The following is a 27,743-nucleotide window of genomic DNA, read 5'->3' as shown; positions in this document are numbered from 1 at the left end:
GTTGCAAATTGTGAAATTTTATAGTAACAAGAGGAGTGTTTTGACTTGAGGGAAGATTGCAGATTAGTAAGGATGGAGACGCCGTATAGTAGGGAAGGGATAAGGTAAGTGGTAGCAAGAACGAGCCTGGTGGAAGAAGAGATATAACGGTTCCGGCAGTAAAGCATGCCCAGTTTCTTATGGGGTTTTTTGTATTCACTAGTAGATGGCTATCAAATTTTAGCTGATCATCAAGGAGAACTCTTAATAGTTTTGCAGTGGAGACTATTTCAAGAAGGGTATTGTTTTTGGCTGGTGACAGAAAAAGAGTTTTTCTCTAGGATAGTAGTTTTAGAAGGGGTAAATAACATGAGTTTAGTCTTAGTTGCATTGAGTGCAAGATGATTATTTAGCATCCATTGTTCAGTAGAAAAGAAGGCATCCTGGGTTAGTTTTGCTAATGAGGAAATGGAGGTGGCAGAGCAGATTATAGTTGAGTGGTAGGCATATTGGATAAGGTTGGCACTTGGGATGTCATGGTGAGAGCCGTTTATGAAAATATTGAATAGAAGGGGACCTAGAATTGAACCTTGGGGCACACCTGTAGGGGTATTCAGGAAAGGTGAAGTAGCTTTTTTCCACCTAACTGCTTGTTGCCTATTTGACAGATAGCTGGTGACCAGTTGATAGAAGAGTGGGATAGATTTAGTTTTGCGGATTTAGTGATGAGAAGGTTGTGAGAGATGGTGGTGAAAGCCTTGGAGAGGTTTAAGAGGATGGTGGACTTGATGTGACTAGAGTCATGGGCCTTGTTGACAGTTTCTAGGAAGGAGAGGAGAGCAGTAGTGGTGCCATGGCTGGGTCAGAATCCATGCTGGGTGTGAGTAAGAAGGTTATTATTTATGAGATAGGGTAAAAGTTGTAGGTGGATGCATTTTTCGAGAAGTTTAGAAATGGGAGATAGAATAGCGGTAGGTCAGAAATTAGGAATATCGTTGTTGCCTCCTTTGTGGAGTGGAATAATAAAGGCTTTTTTCTAGAGCTGGGGAACATGGCTTTCTGTGATTGATTGGTTTATTAGGCTACAGATAGGGAAGGCAACGGCTTCTGTGGCTATTTTTAGGAAGTAAGAGGGTATCTCATTGGATGCATTAGAGCATGGTTTCAGGTTTAGAAGAAGTTTTTTTATGGTAGAGATGGGGATAGGTTTCATGGAGAAGTGAGGGGGTTTGCAGCTGGAGATATTGAGGAGAAAGAGTTATGTGGAGGTGTAAAATATCAATTTAGAAAATTAGAGGTGGTATTCACCCCAACCCTGGTCCCACTGTTCAGTTAAAACCATCACTTCCAACCCCAAAATAAACCAGTCACCTAATACATCTCAGCAAAAAAAACAGAATTCAAACTCACCTTACTAAATATGAACCTAAGAAGTATGTGCAGTAAAATCCATGACAACCATGCTTATCATGCCATATACACTCCTGATGTAGTCATAGCTACTGAAACCTGGTTAAAAAAAGAAATAAAGGATAATGAGGTCACCCCCCCCCCAATACGATATACTCAGGCATGACAGACAAAACAAGTGTGCAGGTGTTGTAGCAATCTTCTGTAAAAATTGCCTAACCATTACCTTATTTCCAAAGGAAATACCCAGATTTAACCATGCTGAACTGCTAATAGCACTCCTTAAAATCAACAAAAGGAAAACTATATGTTTAACAGCAATTTATATATCACTAGGAATAATGTTAATACTGCTGAAAGCATCCTGTGTTGGATATCCAAACAAATTAACCATATAACTATAATACATGAAGACAGACTGGCAACTCATAAATTGCACTACCCTCACTGAATCCATTAACTCGTACAACTTCAGATAATTAATAACCACACCTATTAGAATCAAAAAACTTCACGGAAACATTCAACATTGGAGTGGATTCTTACAAACAAACCAGACAAACTGACAATAGTAGGCTGCCTCTTAGATAGCATAAGTGTCCACATACCAACACATGCTATTAGAACTCACCATAATCTAGATAAACATGTTATCTGCAATTAAATATGAAATACAACCAATTTCAGCAAGGATATTTTCAATAAAACACTAAAAAATATAACTGGAATGTACTTAGAACTTTTCTGGTAGATACTGCTGGAGAATACTTTAATAACGTATTCTTGCAGACTTTAAGTAATGTAGCACCAGTAGGTAATAAAAGAATATAGTCCAACCTCACAGCATGGCTGACAAAAGAAACAAAAAAATCATGATAAAAAGGGATAAAGCCTGGAAAAACTGGTATAAAAATAGAACTAAAAATGCCCTCCAACAGTTCAGACATCTTAGAAACCTTGGAGTGGTGCAGCAGTTAGTGTTGTCACCTCACAGTAAGAGGTTCTCCACTTCAATTCTCAGCTGGGGTGCCTTTTGTACAGAGTCTGCATGTCCTCCCTGCATTCACGTGGGTTTCCTCCCACATTCCAAAGACATGCATCTACAGTGTTTCTCCCCGGGCTTCCACTGAAAATGGGCTCTCTCCCAGTCAAACTTTCCTGGTAAACAAACACTAAATTAATAAAACTCCAAGTCAAACAGGATAAGCAAACATACAATACCAACCTACAAGATAAACATATAAACAACCCAAAACTTTTTTGGCCATCACTAAATAAACTACTCCACCCTGGCGAGACCACTAGTCCCTCTCCAGAAACAGACGATATGACAGACTGTATCCCTACATAGTTTAATTCTACTTTATACAATCAATATTATCTCTCTTAGACACTAATACATCTGCCCCCTCACTCTATCCCTGTCCAACCAAAATTATCCACAGCTGTTCAATTTTAGTCCAGCACCTAGCTCACTAGCAAGGAAATTGCTCCTTAAACTAAAAACTACTTCTGTAGCTGTAGACCAACTACCAGCAGACTGTCTAAAATGTCTTTAGAAGTCATAACCTTCCCTTAGTCCATACTAATTAATAAGTTTATAGTAGAAAGATATGTCCCATCACTGTGGAAAAAATCCTACATCATACCACTGCACAAAGGCAGTACGTCTACAGAATTTAATAACTAAAGATCAATAGTGATTCTCTCCCCCCTCTCCAAAATATTAGAGAAATACATCCATGTGCAGCTGATGCAATACCTAACCTCAAATAACCTGTACTCAGAAACAGAACATGGCTTTAGGCCCCAGCACAGTACCACTACTGCTCCACTACATTTTAACAATATAATAAACCAACATAGAAACAATGGTCTGCTTATGTCCACCATGTTCTTAGACTTGTCAAAGGCATTTGATACTGTCTCGCACCAGCAACTGCTCATTCAACTCTCCTCAATAGGACTTCCACAATACTCCTTGTTGTAGTTCATTAGTTACCTATCTGGAAGGCAATAAGCCATTAAATGGGAACAAATCCACTCATTCTTTCAACCAGTTACTACAGGTGTCCCTCAGGGCTCTGTCATGGGTCCTCTACTATTTAATATATTTATTGATGACCTCCACACCTCCACTCACCATGCTAGTTTAGTTCAGTATGCAGATAACTAAACATTAATATGTGTGGCCTCAACAATAAATAAGCTCCAAGACATTACCCAAAAATCTTTCTCCTCAGCAAAAACCTGGCTCAAAGAATCAAACCTCCTACTCAACCCCAAGAAAACTAAGTTAATGCTTTTCACCTCAAAATGTTGCCAAAATCAAAAGCAATCTTTTACCATAAAGTCAGCAAATAATCCTGTCACTGAAACTGTAACTTACAGTAAACATCTAGGCATTATAATAGATGACAATCTCAGGTATGACCACCATATAACTCATACTGTACACCACTAAATCTGCACATCAGAAATTAGGCTCCTTTAAAGGATCAATGGATTCCTTACAGAAACTGCAAAAAAACTCTAGCCATCACTTTCTTACTACCGACTCACTTATACACCGCTCCTATCCTAACAAACATAAACGATATTCAAAGAAAGGACCTTGTCTCCTGCTACAATAAAATAACTAAATTTGCCACCAGTCTCCCTCAAAGGACCTACCATTGTCTTAGCATAAAGCAATTAAACTGACTTGAACTGTATAACTACTCAACATATTCACAACTGACTACAGCATACAAACTCATTCATCACCCAGAAAAATGCCCTGCACTACAAAACCTATTACTAATCTACTGTCCAGCAAAGGACCTCCATTCTAGTAACAAATTCTTATTACTTACAAATAAGTCAAATAATGTTGCAGGAGACTCGCTCTACTCTAAGTGCATTGCTAAACTCTGGAATACTACACTAAACTCTCAGTTAACTGGCACCCATGAGGATTGGTAGATGTCAGATAACTAGTTTCTGGTTGTTTGACAGTTATTATCAAAAATAGGCTTCACTAATACTGTACCCTATACCATTTGTTTGGCTTGCTGTGTTCTTAGGTTGGGGAGAGAGGGAATTTATTCCTATCTTCCTTTTTAAAACTCAAACTCTAAAAATGTATGGCATGTTTCTGCATGGGGGGGGGGGACACAAAAAGTGCAACACGTGAAAATTGTACTGTTTTTCTTCGATTTTTTTTCTGGTTGCTTGAGCTCCAGTTAACTGAGAGTTTACTGTATCCCCATGCAAATAAAACTCTCTGACAAACTCAGTAGTTTTAAACCACCGCTTAAACAACATCTTAACCCATCCTGGTTCTGTACATGCTCATCACAGGGTTAAAACTTTTTCACTGTACACTACTAAGCAAATACTATCCAATACTTTCCAAAACTATCCAAATACTATCCAAATACATCTTTTTCCTGTCCTATCTCCCATCCCTCACCCACCCAGCATCAGCGGATATGGTGGCCTATCAGAAACTGTGTAAAATTTAACAAATATCTACTGTTCTAAGGTATATTATCTCTACCCTCCTGCTCGGGTCCCAAAACAAATCAGCAGCCATCTATTGTAGCGGTTCTTAGCAAAGTGATCCTTGCTTTTCCCTCTTGGCAACAAGCCCTCCACTGCCAACAGATAGCCTGTGGTCTTATACCTGACACTAAATCTCAAAGTATGTCTTAAAAGGAAGTTTTATTAATGTGTATCTGCTAAGATTTTCTGATGTACTCTAGGGAATAGGGCTGTTAATAATCAGCACAACCTGCTAACACTCCCCCCCCAATAAGACCTAATACTACCTGTAATACATTGCACTCAACTTACTTCTAATACCTCCTTACAGATAGTACATAAAGAAACTTTTCATCCTTTGTATGCTCTTTATCCTTCTCTAATGTCTTTTGACTTCCAGCGAAAGCACATCTAAAGCTTTTATCCTTCCTCTTCTATTTTCCTGTTTACCCAGCTTATTTTAATTCCCAGTAATACTAGAATCTTTCATAACTACTGATTGTTTCTGGATTGGAAAAGTCTCAGACAGGTGTAGCCTCACTCCACTCACCCTCGCTGCACTCGGGCTCACTTTGCTCTCCTACCCTACACCCATTTTTACTCACCACCCCTTTCCAAAAGCTTTATACCTATCTTAGTTCCTTCCTTATTCTCCGTGAAACCAGTAACCACCCTCATAGCTGTAACACCATCCTCTCCTTGCTCCCTCCCCCTAACTTCTCATTCTTACTAGAACCTTCCGCCCCTACCCAGTCCCAGACTCAAAACATACCTAGTGCTTTCCTCCCATCACTGCTTCTCCACAGTATTAAAGATGACCTATACCATAAAACTCATTACCTTTCTAATTATCCTTCTTGCCCCTTTGCTCATATTGAACAAGCTACCCACCTTCACATCTCATTAGACATTTCATCTTCAGTATCACCAGTCCAAGCTATACTAACACGTACAAACACATGCAGTTACTTAGACGTCTCATTCTCTCTATTTAACTGTAGTAACATATATCCAACTAAACTAAGGCTTTCCCCTATAAATATCAAACTTAAACTGGCATCATTTACCATATGTAGAGTTCTCTCAACCACCTACAAACAGTTATACACCAACTCCAAGTACTCTCCCAATGTGTTGATATTCATCCCAATCCTGGCCCCAACAACTCACCAACATCCAACCAACCCTCCATCAATCAAACCTATGCATAATAACTGTAAATGCATTTAGTATCTGTAACTAAATTACTGAATTCCATGCATGGCTAGCTCTACATACCCCCAATATTGTAGCACTAAAGCCACATATATCAGATACTGAAATTATTCCATCAGGGTACAACATCCTTAGAAATGATAGACTCCATAAAAAAGGCAGGGGTGTAGCCTTAATTTATCATGAGTCCTTAACAATTACTGTCCTTACAATACCAGTTCCTACCTTTGGCAACATTTAACTACTAACTGCATCCGCATCCCTACACCTTAATAGCAGTAAATAGTTATGTATTGTTGCTCTGTACATCCCCCCAGCCAAAGTATCCCTGTTTTGGAGGACTTACTATCCTGGGCAAACCTTAATATATCCAATGAAGCAATTATTCTTGGTGATACAAATATTAATTGGCAAAACATAATCCCAAATTCTCCTGTAAGTAGTATTAACTTGCATAGTTTTACTCAACTTATCACAGGCCCTATACATACCTCATATACCTTGGTATTCAGACATTATATGAAGGCTAATCTACAAAAACTGAGTCATGACCTGGCTAAATTCAGTATCCCCCTCCAACCTGGTGACCTCATGGCATATGTGGAATAATTTACTGTCAAATTCCATGCACATGTAAATAACTGCATAGCTGTATCTGTCCCCCTCCAAATCAAATACAACGCCAAATTTAAAAATAAACCCCTGTGATGGAACCCAGAAGTAAGCAGACCCTACAATAAAAGAAAAAAGTAATTGTGTGCAATAATAAATGTAACTATCAAGCATACCTCTCAACTGTCCTGAATTTTGCTTTATACTTTTGGTTGTTTCCTCATAAAATCTGTGTTTTTCTGGAAAATCACTTAGGACTGAAGTCACTAAATAATGATGTACATTTGAGTTTCAGACTCTGTATCCTTCAGAAAATGCTTGCTAACACAAATCTTGTTATTTTAACAACTTTGTAAGTTTAAAAGACCAATGTCTAATATCTCTCCCTATTTTAAGCTTTGGCCAGATTTCTTGCTCTAAGAGGTTGAGAGGTATTCTATCAGGCTGTCTAAAAGTCTTGCTAAACTTAACAAGGAACACCTGTCCTTAAACAAATCAACAAAGCTAGGTATGAGGTAAAAATAGCCAGGCAGACAGACAACAATAAAATCTTCTTTAAGTATGTTAGAAAGCTCATAAACAATGTCCAGCACTGTGCAGAGCTAATAGTAAATGGTGCTACATAATCAGGCCTTGAGGACTTAGCCAGTCTATTAGCAGATAAATTAGCTTCAACATCACCCCCTGTCACCCCTATATTCCCAGATAACATACCCCCATCTGCAGCACCTCCTAAAATTCCAAACCTAAGAACACTACTTCTATAGGGCCAGATAACATACCAAGCTGCCTACTGGCCAGCCCGAAACAGGACCTGTCAAACCCTCTACATATAGAGGTTGTTCAATATCAGTGTCCAAATATGCTTTGTGATGGATAAATGGAGGGCAGTAACAGTCATCCCCTTGCACAAAGGTGGGGCATCTACAGATCCTGGTAATTATAAACCCATAAGTTTGACCGGCCTCTTCAGAAAGGCTATGGACAGGATCATTGTGGAATTAATATATAAGGACCTAGGTAATCTACAAACTCTTGACTCAAGACACTTCAGTTTTGTCAAGGGTAGATTCTGCCTGCTTAACCTGGTTGACTTCATTGAGAAGCTAACTGAAGTATTGGATGAGGGAACAAGCAGTGCATACTGTATATCTAGACCTCACAAAGGTGTTCAACACCATCATATGCTCAGGTATTGCTGAGAAACTGTTCCAGCTAAATTTTAATCCTTGTGTGTCCCATTGGATAGCAAACTGGCTCACAGTTAGAACCCACTAAATTAAAGTAGGTGCCTCTACCTCATCTAAAAGACCTGTCACTAGTGGTGTATCCAGTGGTTCAGTCATTGGTTTACTCTTCTCTGGCATTTACTTTTTGGAGGTCAAAACTAATGTAAAGGGTTTGTGGCTGACCAAGTTTGCAGATGACTAAACTTAGTGCCATCATAAACTCTCCGGATGACCAAGATCCTCCAAGAGGGCCTTTCCCAAACAATTCATAACCATGGAGTAAAATTAAATGCCAAGAAATATATAATAGTCTTCTTTGGCAAGCACAATATCCCTGTAGCTATCGCATTGACAACATACCCCTGAACACTGATTTGGTAGTTAGCGGCTCCGGAACCTATGTGGATAGCAAACTGTCCTTCGGTTACCATGTATCCACTATTGTAAAAAAGTCCTTTTTCATTGTGCAGTTTATCAGTAAGGGTATGCTGGCTAAGTCCAGGAATGTCATCATTCCACTATACTAGGCACTTACTAGGCCAATCATTTCATTAAGTATAATGACCCCTTGGGTATATACCTTTCCAAACACTTACTAAAACCTGAATGATCACTGTGTTTTTTCACCAGAAAATCAAAGCCCTAAATCATAAAAACTCTACAGACCATCTCAAGGCCTTGTCCCTCTTCTCAGTATCATACAAACTACTGAGTATAATCTCTGTCTTGTGTATAGAACCTCAAAAGACCCTGTCAACTCTGATCTACTACACACCAAAGATGAAATAAAATTCCCACTCAAGAGATTTTAATTTCTTTTACAGCATAAATAGAACATGTTGATGGAATAGATATGCATCGCAGAGAATGCAACTTCTTTGAAATTGCCATCCTCTCTATATAAAAAATGTACTCCCTTACTTTGTTCAAATGTAATCTGGACAAATGGATGGGGAACTTCAAATTCACACCTAGTTAACACCTTTGTCCCTTATGAATGGGGTAGAATGTAAATGTTCTGCCTGGGTCTGGGTTATCCTTACTTAAATTACAAGGGCAAAAAAGGTCACGTGAATGTTGTACTAGACTTCTAAAGTACCTATGACCCCGAAACACAGTAAGACTTTATTGGTGAGGGTGGAACATTTGTGTGCACTGGCTCTGAATATGTCTGATTCCCGCACTTACTAACCACATGGCTCTATGGAATTTCACTCTGTAGGAAGTTGCCATATGGGTCATTTTTATGCCAGATGAAGGACTCGTGGACACAGCCAGGGTGCTGTGCAGACCCACCGGTTATCAACCCTTGTGTCTTACACACTACTTGTTAGTTGATAGAATGGTTCTTCTTCTTTCGGATTTTCCCAGTTAGGGGTCGCCACAGCAGATCTCCTGTCCGCTCATGATTGGCAGTGGAGTTTTACGGTGTCGAGTTGCCAGCCCAGCGCCCAACCTTCCACAGAAGGCGCACACACGCACACACTCATGCCTATGGCCAATTTAGAGTGTCCAATCCACCTACTTTGGGATGTGGGAGGAAACCGGAGCATCTGGAGGAAACCCACGTGACCACAGGGAGGGCATGCAGACTCCGCACAGAAGGCACCCGAGCCGAGGATCGAACCAGAGAACCTCTTGCTGTGAGGCGGCAACGCTAACCACTTGTTAGTTGATAGAATGGTAGCCTTTGCTAATGACATAATGCAGTGCATGGACACCAGATTGGGCCTTTATTACCATATATATATATATATATATATATATATATATATATATATATACACACACACACATATATATATATATATATATATATATATATATATATATATATATATATATATATATATGCAATTGGTAGCACCTAGTAATGGGAGAGTAATGTCAGATATGCAATCTGTATCAGCTAGTAATGGGGGGGTGATGTCAAACAAGCCATGCAAGGTGGTAGCTCTTTCCCATGATGTTTTATTTATTTATTACATTTGTTAATTGCTTCAGAGAAACAAACTTGTTTATCCATGTTTTTAAGTCATGTATCAAGGAACATATTTAGTTTTCTGTAGGCTGACATCTGTCATATGTGTACTGTACCCCCTTGTTTGTCCCCATACCTAATTTAGTGAGTGCTACAGATACCTTTGTGCCAACCAGAATAGGACATCCACACATTCCTCCTGAGCCTGTTCATGGGCAGTATATGTGAGACAATGACAACATAATATCTCTTGTCTACTCAAAATGGTCTGTCAAATACAGGTCAGTTAGCTGGTGGTAGTTCTTACATTGCTGATACAATTTGTAATCACACCACCTGCTGCAGTGGTGAGAGGTAGCAGTGCACAATCAAGGCTACTGTTTTTAGTATCTTTGCTTATCAAAACTCCATAAATTCCTGTGTGCCTTTACTTAAGTGATACGTAACTTGCTGTACACCTATTGTTCCTTACATCTGCTTACGTCTGTGAATGACCTGCTTTCAAAGACACTAATTTGCATATCATTATACATTATTAGATGGGGTGTCTATTTGCATATGCCTGTTTCTGTACTGTTTTTCACACTCCTCGGTAGCTCTAGCGGGTCGCATAAATCTCAACATGCCTACGAGTGGGTGTTTGTATTTACCTCTGTGGTCTGGGTCATGGATGAAAAGGGTATATGGACAGCCCACTAACCCAGTTAAATATTTATATAAAAAATTATTTTACTATTTTCCTGAATTCCTGTAATACAAGGAGTCACAGAAGAAAATCTGATACTTAAAGCATCATTTAAAAGGCACCATAGATCATCTGTATTTCTACAATGTTTAGGGGGGCCCTGCATCTAGCCCCTCGGCATTTGACACAAATTATTTCATAACTTTTACAATTAAATGCAGAAGTTTACACTGTATGGGAATGTACACTAGAGGGCTCCATAGTACTTGGGGAAAAAAAACTTGAGACCAGCGTAGAACAATGTTAGATGACATTAATGTAATAAAGGCTGCATTTATCATGTAGTGACAGACTATGTTAAGGTGCTTTCCACTCCCTTGCAAGCAGAAAAAAAAATCTCAGTGTACTTATAAGTGGTCCATTAGATTGCAAACAGAAGAACTTATTCATGCCCTCTTTGCAGGGGAGTCATGAGAGTAGAGGAAAAATATTCTCCCACGGCCTATAGATGACAGGAGTTTTTGGCCTACAGACGGCAGGCGTTTTTGTCCCAAGGGCTGAAAACATAAAAAAAAAATAGATTGTGTTGTGTGCATTGTCTAGTACATTAACAAGAACTGTTGATATAACTGGTAAACTATTTCATAACATACTGTTATTTAAAGAAGGACCTTTTTAATGTTTATATGTTATATAAAACTGATGCCTCATTCCTACTTGCAGAGCATTATTTTTGTTGAAGAGTGGGAGGCGATTCTTTTGCATTTCTGTCTGATCTTTCATGTAGACAACACAAACATTAGAAACAGGTCAGAATTACTTCCATGTCTGTAGTAGGTTTGACACTGAAACCATTAACCACCATTGTCCCTGCTGAAGTCTAGACTTGCAACAGTAGGACCTCAGCTGCAGAGTTGCAGAGAGCAGTTTGACTAGATTCTCTTAAAATCTGAAAACTTTTAAATTGAGTATTTTCTGTTTTGCTGCCCATTATTATGATCCTGTGTCTGTCCTGAATTGGACATTCTTGGTTCATTCCAGTTGCAGGACTGAAAAAAATGGCATAGATTCAGAGAGAGTGTAGGCTTCAAAGCTCAAATTATATTTGTATGCTTTCTAATTATTATCAATTTTCTGACTGCGAGGGAAGGATGGCAGCTTTATTTGATGCTAGTTCAGAACTGAGTGAGAAGAAGGTGGAGTAGAAAAGCACATTGTAGACTCTGATTGTCTCATTTGCTCAGAAGATTAAGCAGTAGAAACTAGAAAATGTGTTGTGTTTATCTTAAAAGCCATAGCTGGCAGTGGAACAGCACTAGGGGTTGTGGGCTTGTCACTCTTTGTGACTGTGTATAATGGTGGGTTACAAAATATAAGGTTAAAAAAAATGAAGGAAGTGCAAGTGTGACCTGGGGAGTAACTGTTGACTCTGACTGCTAGCCATGCAGTAGTTAAAGGAAGAAATGATTTGAAAAAAAATACTCAGCATGTGTACCATGCAGGCAGTTACATGTATCTGTAATTTATGAATTTAATGTGATGTGAAGGTAGAATGGAGTGTCAGTCTCCCCGCCCAAAACACACACACACACAAATGCACACACACAAAGACACACATTCCGTGGTGGAGATAATTTACAAAAAAATGCTGGAGTAAAAGGTGTAGTGGAAGTGTAGTCATCTACAAAGGAATGTTGTAAACTTAATTCCATTCTAGATTAGAGAGGCAGGTCTGTTTCCCTACTCCATGTGAAGTGTGTGCATAAGAAATCATTTACAACAAAAATATAGAGATGCAAGAAAAGATGTGGATGGATACAGTACTGTACCACACTTGCACTAGCTTTTGTGCATTTAATTCTTTAATACTGAAGGCAGCTGTCACCCTACCCCCACTACCAGCACTTCAGCTGCTGTGGTGGGAGGCGAATAATTTGCAAAAAATGCAGCAGTACAAGAAAATATGAGTTCAGTCATGCAGTGTGGTATGTATTTATTTTGTTTTATTAAATGGGTTAATCCCACTGAACTATGGGTTCCATGTAAGGAGATCTGCCAGGAAATTTTCCACAATACAAACAGATGAACACATTTTGAGTAGCCAATCGAGTTTAGAAGCATGTAATGAGTGCATAAAAAGAGTCATGGAATAAATATGCAACTTTAACTCAGCTTCCAGTGGCAGGGGCTGAACTTGTAATGAATGCTGTGAAACTAAGCTAACCAGCTGGGCTTTCACTGGCCTAGAAAAACTTTTTTTTTTCAAATGTAATCACTTAATTAAGTGTCAAGAAGAAGTTTCTACTCTTCTTCTCAGAATATAATGGGCACGGGTAAATAATTTACTACAGCAAGACAACTAAACATCAAATCCACAAGCTCAGTGCTACACTGTATTTGCAGTGGGATGCAAAATAGTTTTGTAAATGTAATCATATTCCAAGTACCCCAAATGGAGAAGATTGTTCATTGTTGTGAATAACTTAAAATAGAAAGATGATGGAAATGAAAAGGTATGAGTTTAATACTGTATTGCAATTAGACTTAATATTTTGCAAGTATTTTGCAAACTTAATCCTTATCGAGTAACTGAAACTGTCCAGATTTCCGCCTCATATTTTTGGTCTGTTCCTCATAAAAAATTGTGGGTTTTCTGGTAAATCACTTAGGATTTAAGTCACTGAATAATGACAGACTTTTGTGTTTCAGTCCTCATATCCTTTAGAAAATGCATGTTAAAGCAAAACCTGTTACTATAGCAACTCTCTAAGAGCAGTAATTAAAATATGTCCTTATTTTTGGCCCTTTGAGGTCCACCCCATTATCTTAGGTTTTGTCCAGATTTCTTGAGCTAAGAGATTGAGAGGTATGATATTATCATCAATTCGTCTTTAAAGGGAGTGCAAAAAAAAAGAAAAGGTGAAATATCTGAAAGTGAGAGTTTGTTTCTACAAAAGATACAGCTACTGAACAGTTGCACCAGCGACACAAAATATTCAAGGAATCCCATGTCTAACTATCATTGCATTAAAATGATGAGCACTTATTTATTTAATGTTCTTAACTAGGTAGATATACTAATCCAAGGTAGACTCTTTTTAGACATTCATAGGTTCATAGGTTCATAGGTTCATACTAGGCTATCTGCCCTAGGGCATTTATAAGCCTAGCCAGAGTGTGTTTGGCTTTCGCCACCCATTTTAAATGAATTTTGCTATGCCCTTTTTCGAGGTTAGTATACTGTGCCTCTGTCTAACAGTGACACAGAAGTGATACCCGGGGTAAACCTACAATCTCCCATCCACTCATCAAGATTCCTCTTGAAGAGAGTCAATGAGGGACTCTGCCTAACCTGGACTGGGATTTTATTCCAGAGTGAAGGGAGCCTCTGGGTTATGAATCTGTCCCTCCAGCATGTCCTATTTATTTCAGTGCTGAGGTTCAAGTCTCGAGCGTAGCTCGATGGGATTTGGATTCTTTGAGGTGCAGCATGTCCCTTAATTCCGGGTTGGACATGGCCTTATACGTCAAGCACAGGTCACCTCTGAGCAGGCGGTATGCCACTGAGTAGAGCTGGAGTTTCTTTAACTGGGCAGCATATGGCATCTGTTTGAGCCCTTTGATCCTCTTGGTGAGGTACTTTTGGGGTCTTTCCAGTTGCTGCAGGTGTTTGGTAAGGTACATCCCAAAAGGGGCATTGTACTCGATTATGGGCCTGATGAGGGATGAGTAAAGAGGCACGATGACCTCCCCTAATCTAGATGTGAATCCCTTCATGATTAGGTGGGCTATATAAAATGTTTTTTCTAACCACTTTGGCCACGTGGTTGTCAAATGAGAGATTGCTATCAACTTGGGTCCCCAGGTCCCTAATTACTTCTTCTGTACTTAATGGATTACCACCTATGTGGTAATTTGTGGGCACTTTGTTTTTGCCAAAGGGGATGACTATACACTTTTGGCGTTTAGCTTGTGGCCATGGCTCTGGCACCAGTTGTCTGTTTCTATGAGGCCCTTTTGGAGGATGCTTGTGTCAGCTGGAGAGTCGATTATGGTGCCCAGTTTGCAGTCATCTGCGAACTTGGTCAGCCACAGTCCTTCCATGTTGGCCTGTACCTCCGAGAAATATATACCAAACAAGAGAGGTCCCAGGACTGAGCCTTGTGGGACGCCACTTGTAACTGGTTTGGAGTCTGACATGGCTCCAGCAATTCTAACCATGTGGGTTCTGTCCTTGAGCCAGTTTGCAACCCATCTAGTGACATAGGGGTTTATATTTAAGCTGGTGAGCTTATTTATAATGCCCGAGTGGGGTATTGTATCGAAGGCTTTTGCGAGGTCCAGATAAGCTGTGTGGACCACCTTCCCTTCGTCAATGGCCTTGGTGACTGTTTCAAAGAAGTCAACCAGGTTTAAGAGGCAGGATCTGCCCTTAACAAAGCCGAACTGGGTAGGATCCAGTGTCTGTAGGTCCCCAGTCATACTTACACATGAAGAGTGATATGGAGAAGCATAAAGTAAAGAATGGGGACATTTTCGGACATCATGTATAAGGACATATGCTAATATCTTGCCTGAAAATTACAGCAATTTAGTAGCAATTCTAATGAAGATTAATACAGGAACACCACCAAGTGTGTCAGCCTAGCACCTCCACAGCAGAAAGACAACAGACAGTTCTAGCAACAGCGGAAGTCAGCTACACTTTTTCTAATGCTTTCTATTACTAATATAGCCTTAAAGGCATACAGAAAAACACAGGAGCCAAGAACTGGAAAGGGATGAGCGACTTCTTGCCTAAAAAGACAGTCACAACCACAGGGACTGGGTCTTCAAGACTGCACTAAATAATGCTTCCTGACATTAGCTGTGGATTAGTTGACTCCAGGAAGATCTGGTACTTACGTATTATTGCAACCAGGTTCCAAATGTGTGAAATGGTTCAACTCATCTCAAACCAATAAACCGCATTGTGCCGACCTAAGGAAATACCCTTGCGAGCCAAACACTACATGCTCCAGACTTTCTAAGTTTTATTTTATAATAAGGAGGAATGATATATATTAATGTAATATTAATCTTATTTTAAATAAAATAAGTATGTATTACTTTCATATTATCTAAAGTGTCATCTGTAATGTTATTAAATTGTTCGAAAACCTTGCTGTAAATGAGCAAGTGGCAATGACTACATTTGATTCATATTCGCTGTTTCTTTTGTACTTCCTTGTTATGCTTGTTTGTGAAGGAAAAGGTCGCACAGTACAGTTTATTGGGTTGAGATGAAGCATTTGTAATGTTTTATTTTGCTTGCATTGATGCGTTGCTTCTAAGACATTTGTGGTGTTGATTTCCCATAGTTATGATATAGTCATTACTTTTCCAGTTTGCTTGCTTGACGTGAGGGGATCGTGGACTGTTGTGAAGAAATCCTGTGTGGATGTACTTCGGGGTACCTTTCTCTTTGCTTTTCTTTCTTTTTTTTTTTTTTTTTTGATGCTGCTGCTTTTGTGGTGATGGATGAGTGATTTGTTGTGTGTTTGTGATCGGGTTGCAAGCTGTTTACTTGCAGATGTGCCACTGGTCTTCTTGGCAAAGGATTTGTTTTCTGTTTTCTTCTCTTTCAATGTCTGAAGAATAGTGTTATCTTTTTGTTAAACATGTGGTGCTTCCTTGAGGCCATTCGTGAATGCCAGCATCTAGTGTTTGCCTTGGGAGAGTATTTCTTTAGCTCGGCACATTGACACATTTGGAACCTGGTTGTGATAATATGTAATTAACCAAATATCCTTACCCCACAATATACAGGAAAGTAAAACAAAGGCTGAAATCCACAGTATGACATTTCTTTGGCCTGACTAAGTCATGCAGCACTTATGTTGTTTATAAGCTAGGTAAGTAAAATTAAACAAGATACTGGTCTGTTAGTTGGTGGGAGGTGATACACTGCTAGTAAAGTTTGTATTCCCACTACTTGCCACAATGTTGTACTACCAGGTGAGAGCTCGACAGAAACAGGGCAGTTAGCTGGGAAACTCCACAATGGCATGGCACCTGGCTATATTCTACACATTATAAGTGCCATATAATTCTATATGGTACACACCATAATAAAAATAAATAACGATATATAAGATGGGACAAGTGAAGGGCAAATCGTAGTCTGCATGGTCAAGATCTGCTGCTAACAGAAGTGCTATTATTAGGAGATAATATTGCTGCTGGTCTGTTTAATGCTAATGGTGTGTAATCATCATGAAGCAAAAACAAAATAATTCATCCATTTCTGTCTTCTTTCAGTCTCTGAGTTCCAGCAGCTGCACCCTCCCCAAGTCTAGTTGAAGCACATCGCAGTTACACATCATGCATATATACATTCATAGCTGATTACGAGGCTAATGACCCCCAGGGGGGCCTTTTTTAGCCTAGTCACGCTTCCCAGACGTAGCTGACAAGTTTTCATACCCCAGGGTTATTATAAAGGGTATATGTAGGCTCAAGCATCACTACTCAAGCATTTATAGGTTGTCTCCCACTAATACAGACATAGGTGACAGACGGGGGTAAATTTCTGATTCTTCATCCTCTGGACAAGTTGCGCTTGAATTGGGTTAGGTAAGAACGCTGCTTCTTATGATGGGAATCCTATTCCAGTGAAGTAGTCGTCTCTAAGACACATACCTGCCCTCAGGTATCTTCTATTTATGTTTCAGATGAGGTTTAGGTCACTAGATTGGGTAATTCATATAAAATCTCCACAAGTATATCTACTTCTTCTTGTGGCACTATTGCTAAAAATAAAACTAAAATTTTGCAGAGTATTACTTCCCGAGCATTAGTCTTCAAACCCTTGTCTTGCAAAATTCGGAATAGGCTCAAAAGTAGATGCTAACAAGATCTAAGACAAAATACGATGTTTGGACCGTAACAGTAATATTATCCTCTGATATGGTGCCATTTTAATCTGTGCCCCATTCCACCTTCGGAGACATGGCAGAAGCATTAGTTCCAAAATATTAAATTACCAGTAGGACTTATTTCCTAAACTTTACTATCAGAGATATGTTAAATTTTTTTATTTATAGAAGTGTATTTGAAGCTCTGATGGATCCACTATGGAAGAAGGGACCCCTCACTATGAACAGGCTGACCATTTGGTAAATTACAGATTGTATGTTTGTTAGTGGACACTGAGTCACCTTTTTTCATAGGTTCATACGTAAATACTAGGCTAACAGCCCTGAAGGACCATTTAAGTCCAGATATGTTATCCCATTAGGGGTTAAAATTACCCTTAACATGATTTTTATTCCTATACGTCTCAGTTGTCAATTAATGTTTCTGGGGTCACACCACTGAGTGGAAGCCAATCTGGTGGTCCCCTGCCATAAACAAACTCTACAACAGAAGAAAGAAACTGTTGCAAAAAAGAGTAAAATTCCATGATTGGAGGAACTCCCTGGTCAACCTCAGTAAAACGCTGAGATCCCTCATAAAATCCTCCAAAGCTAGTTACAAAAACAAAATTGCCACTGATTCTAAAGACAACCACAAAGTATTCTATAGCTCTGTCAAGAATCTGAATGGCAACACTCAGATCTGCTCTGAGTTACAGCACAATGGCACTAAATATACAGAACCAACTGATATTGCCAACATTCTGGCAGACAGGTTCAGTGCTGACTTTACCCCCCCCTCTCACCCCCTAAAGGGCCCATCTCTATACCAGAAAAATGCAAAGTTTCTGTAATCACGGCTGCACAGGTAAAAATCACACTCTCCAAAGCCAAGAACACAGCATCCATGCGACCTGACACCATCCCAGGCTGTGTTCTACATGAACTACAGAACGAACTGGCACACCACCTAAGTACCATGTTCAATCATAGCCTCACCCCAGGCTCTGTGCCCACTGAATGGTGCACAGTGACTGTTATCCCACTCCACAAAGGGGGAACCACCATGGACCCCGGGAACTACTGCCGCATTAGCCTGATGAGCCTGGTCTGCAAGGCTATGGAACGTATCATCATGGAACTTATAAACAATGACATTGGTAATCTCCAAACCCTGGACCTCACCCAGTCCTGGTTTTTAAAAGGCAGATCATGTCTCCTAAACCTGATAAACTTCTTTGAAGCGGTCACCAAAGCCATAGATGAGGGTAAGGTGGTTCACACAGCCTATCTAGATCTCGCCAAGGCTTTCGACACCATCCCTTACTCTAGAATTATACATAAACTCACTAAACTAGGTATAAATCCTTATGTCACAAGATGGGTTGCCAACTGGCTCACTGACATAACCCACACTGTGAGAGTAGCAGACTCCAAATCCAACTTCAAACCAGTGACAAGTGGAGTAAAACAGGGTTCAGTTCTGTGTCCTCTCCTGTTTGGTATCTACTTCTCAGAAGTACAGGCTAACATAGAAGATCTTTGGCTAACAAAGTTCGCAGATGACTGCAAACTAGGAGCCATAATCAAAACTCCTAACGATGTGGACTTCCTACAAAAGGGCCTCACTGAGACAGATGCCTGGTGTCAAAGCCATGGCCTCAAGCTCAATGCCAAAAAGTGCATTGTCATCCCTTTTGGTAAAAACTCTGTACCCATGAACTACCACATAGGCGGCAGTCTACTTAACACCAAAAGTGTGATAATAGACCTTGGGACACAGGTGGACAGTAGTCTCTCCTTTGATAATCACATCGCCACAGTAGTCATCAAATCCTTCCACATGGCACACCTCATCACAAAATGTTTCTCATCCAGAAAAAAAGAGATCATTGTTCCCCTCTACTCATCACTCATTAGACCCATTATAGAGTACAATGCCCCTTTTGGTATGTACCTCACAATACATCTACAACAACTGGAAAGGCCACAGAAATACCTCACAAAGAGGATTACTTGCCACAAACAGATACCCTACGCAGACCATCTCAAAAAACTCCAGCTGTACTCTGTTGCATATCGCCTACTCAGAGGCAATCTCTGCCTAACATACAAGGCTATGTCAAACCCAGAGCTGTTGGACATGCTCCACGTAAATAAATCCCAATCCCTCCAAGCTACACACTCTAGGGACCTAAACCTTGTCACCACAATAAACAGAACATGCTGGAGGGATAGATTCCTGTCCCAGAGACTTCCCATACTCTGGAACAAACTACCTATCTATATCAAACAAAGCTCTTCATTAGCACTATTCAAGCAAAATCTTGATGATTGGATGGGAGATATGAAATGCCCCCTAGGCATCACTTCTGTGGCTCTGCTTGACAGGGGCACAGGAAAATAATTTTCTTGGGTAGCAAAAGCCAGGGTACCGTTTGGCTAGGCTTATATAGGCCCTAGGGTCAATAGCCTAGTACCTACCTATGAACCTATGTGATGTTTAATGTTTGTAAATGTGATTGCGTTAATATGGTTTGATTACGTTTATATAAATGTAAGTTTGCCTATGTCACAAGTGATAACTCAATAAAGGTGTTTAAAAAAATTCTCTGCAGCGTACTCTACAGAAATATTGGGTGAGCAAATGGGTGTACCTAAGGAAATGATTTTGTTAGCTGAAATACAGGATCTGAATTGTCTAGACATAGTAAGGCCTTGTTAAATTTAATTTTGATGGCTGCCAAAAAAGTAATTACTAGAAAATGGAAATCAAAGTCTAAACCAACAGTATTTGAAGCAGTGAATACTGTGACAGAGATAAAAGAACTAGAAGTAGAATCTTTAGAAAGGGGTATGAGCAAATTACATAGAAAAAATGGAAATTGTGGGAACAATGCATGCAGAATGTTATTTTGGAGGAGGAGTGAGGTTTAAGGGAAGGCATGAATTGATCAATGTATGTAATGTTGGATTGATGATAATTATATAAAAGAAAATATGTGACGTATAATGTTTGCAACTGGGAATATGTCAATACTGTTTGTTTTCTTTTATATAAATGTATATTTGCCTGTGACTTAACTGATAATTCAATAAAGGTGTTAAAAAAAAAACAATCACAGCTGGAGGCCTGGAAGAAGAAGCACTCACTGCAACATTCACCACTGTGTTCTCAGACATGACTCTAGCAGGAAACACAATGGCACCACCTTCTGAGTAGGGGAATTTCTCTGAAACCCCTGTTACAACAAACACACATCTATCCAGGAAGTCAAAAAATGACTATAAAAAATTTAATCTACCACCGTAGTCCCATATAATCTACCTGTGCAATATCACAACAGCTAAAGCATACTTCATCGCAGTCCTCATAAAACATATCTATAACTGAACAATACATACCCAGAATCTGGAAACAAGCCTATAGTGTACCCCTACATAAACTAGGAGTTTCAACAGAAATTGCAACCTACAGGTCCATGACAATATCACCAATTTTAAAATCTTAGAAAAACTATAAAATAACAAATCCTTTCTCATCTAACACAAAACACTTATTTTCTCTTGTTGTCATGTTTTTGCCCAGTATATAGTAAGGAAACTGCTTTACTCACTTTTCAAAATAAAAGAAAACAACTAAAAAAAAACAAGATCTCTTGGTAGCTGCCCTCCTTCTAGACTTATCTAAGGCTTTCAGCTCTGTCTCACATTAACTACTCCTTCATGGATTAATTAATATGGATATCAGCCGAAACACTGTACATTGCTTTAATAGATATATAAATGGAAAACTTAGTGCATGCAATGGCAGCAAACATATTCATCTTTCAACTTGTACATATAGGTGTTTCACAAGGATCTATTTTAGGTCCACTCCTATTCAAGATGTTCATTAACGACATGTATAAATATGCAACCGATTGCTGTCTGCTACACTATACTGATGATTCCCATTATATGTTCTACTTAAACCCCTACAAAACCTCAAGTAATTGTAAAAGTATTACATAACTGTCTAAAAGACTTTCATCTTCTATTAAATGCTAAACACTAAACTCATTCTTTCTACCCAAATACACAACAGTACCAAATATCACCATAGCATACGCTTCTGAAACAAAAGTACTAAGTGTCATTATAGATTAACAGCTGAAGTTCCATGAACACAGCAATTACATAACATGTAAAAACTGCCAAGAAAGTAGGACCACTACATAAACAAAGCCACACTGCTTCTGAAACAAAAGTACTAAGTGTCATTATAGATTAACAGCTGAAGTTCCATGAACACAGCAATTACATAACATGTAAAAACTGCCAAGAAACTAGGACTACTACATAAACAAAGCCACACTTGAGGCAACATGCCTTACAGATTACAGCTACTACACTCTTCCTGTCCTTTTGTGTACCTGCTCATTGCTAATAAACTTGCAAAAAATGTCAAGTCCACAAGACAGAATAAACCTAGAATAGGATAACCGAATTTGCATCCAGTCTTCCAAACAGAACACATCACTGTCATGCTTTAAAATGCGGCAACTTAGTTAGACCTATACAAATTCTCACCATACCTCTCAACCTACAGACATTGGAAAATAGGTACAAAGGCCCTTGAAAAGTTGGTACATCCAGCAAAAAATCCGGACATCTAGTCAGCATAACATTTGAATACCAAATAGCACATAACTTTTCTTGCATGCAGTAGGGATATGGAATGACACTCAGAAACATGTTTAAAAAACAGAGATTGGAAAATACAGCTACATTATGAAAGAAACAATGTAAAATCTGTAGCTTTTAATGAACTGTATTGCAAAATTCTACCTTACATGATCATTTGTTTTTGCTTCTGAATAAAATGCAATGTAAGATGTATAATCTCTTTGTTTAGCTAATTGGTGCCATTAGTATGTTGGTCATGTAGTGTGGTTTTCTGTGTACTAAACAGCTTTAAATATCATGTGTGATGAGGGGGATTCAGGCAAGTGTGTAAAGGGGTAAATCAAGTTGAAAATAGAGACATACTTGTAAAAATAGTTACATTGTGTGCAGGGATAAATCAGGTCTGAAAATAGGTACAGTCCACCAAAACAGGGACAATTGAGAGGTTTGAATCCTCACTCAACTTAATATTATTCACATGTAATATAAAATTCAAATAAATATCCAGCATTGCATGGCATTGTTCAATATTACAGTCCTCCAACACCTTTAAGTTCACAACAAAAACACTATCTACACTTAAACAAATCACAGGACCTTTCGGGTAACTTCCTAAGCTTTAACTCTGTCACTAAGCAATAGAACTCTATGCCACTAGAATCAAAACCAAATCAAATAATAAACAATTTATTCAAAATCTAAAGACTTGCTTAATGCAACACAGTTTGTTATTGCATAAAACAGTGACTTCCCAACCCCACAATAACATTATTCAAATAGCTTCTACATACATCACTGATTCTATCCTGGTACACTGTCACTGCCACACCTGTACACATTACAATATATCTCTGTCATTCTCACCATCCTACCGTACCGCTCAAGTACAGTATACTGAAAATCACTCTTTTTCTTCACCCATCTATTACCCCTCAAATACCACATGGTTAACATTTTCCTATCCTGCAACAGTGCTAGCAAACTAAAACCCATCTTAGCTGATTTTAAACAAGAGAAAACAAAATATCACAAATGTAAATCATATATATTGTTCAATATATTCTATTAATGTTTATAATACCTTCATATGGTATGTTACTAATCTTGAAGCCATGCATAATTGTCTTTCTCCCTCATAATTTGTTTTAATACTACTACTATGCAAATTGATGTGTTTTGCATACCATATATACACAAGGGACTTGGGATACACAACCCTGAGAGGTATGCAGAGATAGAGAGGGAGAGACCTGTCACAAATCCAGGCAAGACTCTGATCCTGGGCAGAACCCTTCCTTCTCCAAGCATGATGCCTATGTACAAAGAAAAGATAATTGATTTCAACAACTGGATAAATAGTTGGTGTTATTCCAGGGTGACATGTAGTCAACTTTCATACTTGCTTTGCAAAAGATTGCCTGCACCTCATGTTCCAAGGCTTCCGCATACTGGCTAAAGCACTGGCTGCCCCCATAGCACCATTTTAGACAGAGTCTAGCTAATGGACATACCAACATAACTACTGTATCAAATCCAGAACAGGATTACATTAAAGTGGATCTGCTCAGTGGCAGAAGTCTCAACAACAACTGCTTGACCTTGAAGCTCTCCTGCATTTTAAGTATAACCATAGTTGTGTAATACTGAAACTTGGTTTAATGTTCAGAAACCACTCTCTCCATAGTTGGGTTTTATGCTTACCATTCTTTCAGACCCAGTGGCAATGGTGGTGGCATCTCCATACTTTTGGGGAACGTATCACCTCTATACAGATTCCCAGAGAGACACAAACAGAACTCATTGACTACCAAATCACACTGACAGGGCCTAATATCAGTTTACAGCCTGTTACAGGGCACCCTCTATGTTTGTACTTGACAAACTTCCTATATTCAAGAACTCCTTTATTTTGGGAGACTTTAACTATCCCTCAATAAACCAAAGTATCTCTACCTCCAATGTAGGATATGGCCAAAATATTTTAGATTTAATAAACAAAAACTTCCTTGACCAGACAGTTGATAAACTCGTTAGAAGGCATAATAGTCTTAAGCTGGTCCTTATGAATATGGCTTTGTCATGTACTGTTCCCCTTGCATCTCCTTCCCTGGTTAAGCTGGATCATCGACTAGTGACATTGACCTTGAAAAATCTCTAATACCAGTGAAACCAATATCTCAGAATTCAAGGACTGCAGATATACTAATCTCATCAAATATTATGACAAAAATGTCAAAACTCGATATAGCAGCATTTCCTCAGGTGTTGCCAACGCAAGTAGATTCACAAAGGAGTTCTATGCCCACTTAGTATAGAACTGGCATTACCAATCAGATCTAAATATAATAGGAAATTTAAAAACAAACTACCCTACTGATCCACCATCATAATAAACTCTGCAATCAAATGAAAAATAAACAACTCTTTAAAGTATACAAAAGACCTTCATAAAAGATGAAAAGTACTAATAGGCCTGTTTAAAGCCACCTGTGAACTTAAGTTAGATTCTGAAGGTAAGGACAATTACATCCCTTTCTTTAGCTATGATAGGAAACTTAGAAATAACACACAACAGTGCTCTGAGCTTTCATAATGGTACCATCTAATCTGATCCAGTACACACTGCCAACATACAAGCAAACTAATTCAGTATAAGAAACAAATTTGAGAGGTGACACCACGAACTGGAGCACAAACACTTTAATGAGCATAAAAAATGTAAGTGCTTTCTCGTTCTGTGAGTGAATGCTTCTTCAGACATTATTAAAACCAACTATTTCTGTGTTTAAATACAACTACATAGCTAATAGCATCACTCTGTTAATTAACTCTTTCAAATCCATATTGAACAGCAAAGAAATATAACATTCTACCAACATCATACAGCAATGGAGCATGACAAATGTGAAAAATAAAAAACACATATATAAAACATATACAAACTATATGGCTCACAAAAACAAGTAAGGTCCAATACGAAAAGTAAAAACATATGGCTAAAAATATAAGAAAGCATCTCAATGCTTTAATGGTCTGTCAAATAAAAACGGCTTTAGTGAGATCCTATCGTTAAGGAACATTTACAGCAACTAGCTAGATAGACTAAGTCACATGACTTGCAATCAGAATAATGATTGAACTTATAGATCCTACGTGTTCCTGGATGTATAAAAGTATCATTCATCATCATGTAGGCACAATGGTTACAGTTCCTGCATGAGAAGGTTCCATTCCGAATAGATTGTAGTCTGCTTTGAATATTTCTCTCATAACATAGGAGTATTTTCAAAGATTTGGTATACTTGTATGCATATTTAGGTTTAACAACTGTATAGCACTAATTTTATCATCATCTGCCAGAATGCCCCAATTTTTAACTATCACTTCATGTATTTTCCTATGATTATTTGAGTAAGGGATGGTAACTTCAACACCCTCACTGTGATGGTCCATCGACTTACTAGTTAATGATGTATTACTAACTGCCTTTTTAAAAAACGGTTTACCCCTATTAGGTCTATCAATGACTCCTACATCCCTTAACTTGATAACTTCTTTCTCTTTATATCCTCTCAAGGAAAAATCATTTTCTAATTCTTTCAGGGCTGTATTACACTTGTCATCGGAGGTGGTTAGCCTAGAGACTCTAAGTCCCTGACCTTTTATGAGGTTGTCATGTACATGGGCTGGATGCATGCTGCAACAGTCCCGTTGGGAATAGCTGTGAACAAGGTTTTAACATCAAGTGTGACAAACAAGACTGTGGATTTATAAACTTCAGAATGTGTATATCATGACAGGCTTTCTAGAAAATGTGTGTCCCTCACAATGGTGGCCATCTCATTAACCAAATCCCTAAGGTGTTTCTCTATATAGATGGAGAGGAGTTCAGTCATCCAACCCTTACTAGACACTCGGTCTAAGTGGTGGATCAATACCATCTTTATGTATTTTTGGGAGTCCCCTAATCATGGGAATACTCGGGGTTTCAACTAAAAATATTTATATAAATCACTATTAATAACATTGCTCACTAATAAATCATACAAATCATTATGAACATTTCTCATCAACTTATTAAGCTCCTCACAAGTCAATGGTCGATATGTAGATGCATCACTGAGTAGAAGTAACATCTTTTCATTATAGCAAACTTTATCTAGGACAACAGCACCCCCTTTGTCCACTTGTCTAATAACAATCTGCAAATTCATTTGCAAACTATGTAGAGCTTCAAACTCAGACTTGTTTAAATTATAGAAATCATGTCTCCTGTCAACATAACGAGTGTTAAACAGTTCTAAAAAATCTTTTTCGCAAGCTTTCTCAAAAGCCTCTAGTAAAGGATGGATGGGGGGTATGAACGCACTCGGTTGCTTAAACAAACTAGCTTGCATACCATTATTATCATTGTGTTAATTTCAGTGCAACATTTCTGACAAACATTTTAATGTCAATAATAAAGTCTATCTAGCTAGTTGCTGTAAATATTCCTGTTTTTATATAGGAAAGATAAAGAGAGCATTACATGAAAGAGTGAGAGAGCATCTTTATACAGTTAACTAGGAAGATGAGACGAATACCTTAGCATGACATGTTCTCAACTATGACCTCTCACATAAGTTTAAGTTTCTTGTCTTAGAATAAGCTACTAGATATCCCAATTGTGGAACTATAAGAACCATAGTGAGCAGTTAGAGGTCATTAGATTACAAGCTGACAAGAGGTTTGGCCTTAATGATAGGGTCTCACTAAAGACGTTTTTACTTGACAGACCATTAAAGCATTGAGATGCTTTCTTATATTTTTAGCCATATGCTTTTACATTTCATATTGGACCTTACTTGTTTTTGTGAGCCATATAGTTTGTATATGTTTTATATATGTGCTTTTTATTTTTCACATTTGTCATTCTCCATTGCTCTATGATGTTGGTAGAATGTTATATTTGTTTTCTGTTCACTATGGATTTGAAATAATTAATAGAGTGATGCTATTGGCTATGTAATTGTATTTAAACACATAAATAGTTGGTTTTAATAATGTCTGAAGAAGCTCTCACTCACAGAATGCGAAAACGCTTATGTTTTTTAAGTGCATTAAAGTGTTTGTGCTCCATTTTGTGGTGTCACCTCTCGAGTTTGTTTCTTATACTTTTGCTGATTTGTCTCTCAGGGGTGCTTTATCCCCAAACTGACTGTTTTTGCCAAATTAATTCAGTGCCAGTTTTACCCCAGATATGACTATCCAAAGCCCCACTTATCTCTGAGTCTCTCAGTTCCCCCATCTGATGAGTACTAAAGGTGCTCTCTAAGTTTAAAAATACTTCCTCCATTGAACCTGATAATATACCTTGCCATTTAATAAACAGTACTAAATAAGCCCTGGCAGAGACACTCCTTAAACTATTTAACCTGAATTTAGCCACTGGCTTTGTCCCTTAGGTTTGGTGTACATCAGTAGTAATGGTACAATACAAGGATGGTCCCACCATTGGCCCTGTGCTACTCCAATGACAAGAAGACCATATAGAAGGAGAAAAA

Source organism: Protopterus annectens, chromosome 6.part0, assembly GCF_019279795.1.
Source record: "Protopterus annectens isolate FY-2018-M chromosome 6.part0, PAN1.0, whole genome shotgun sequence".
Taxonomy (NCBI): domain Eukaryota; kingdom Metazoa; phylum Chordata; order Ceratodontiformes; family Protopteridae; genus Protopterus; species Protopterus annectens.
The sequence above is the reverse complement of the archived record's forward strand: the minus strand, read 5'-3'. Positions refer to the sequence as shown.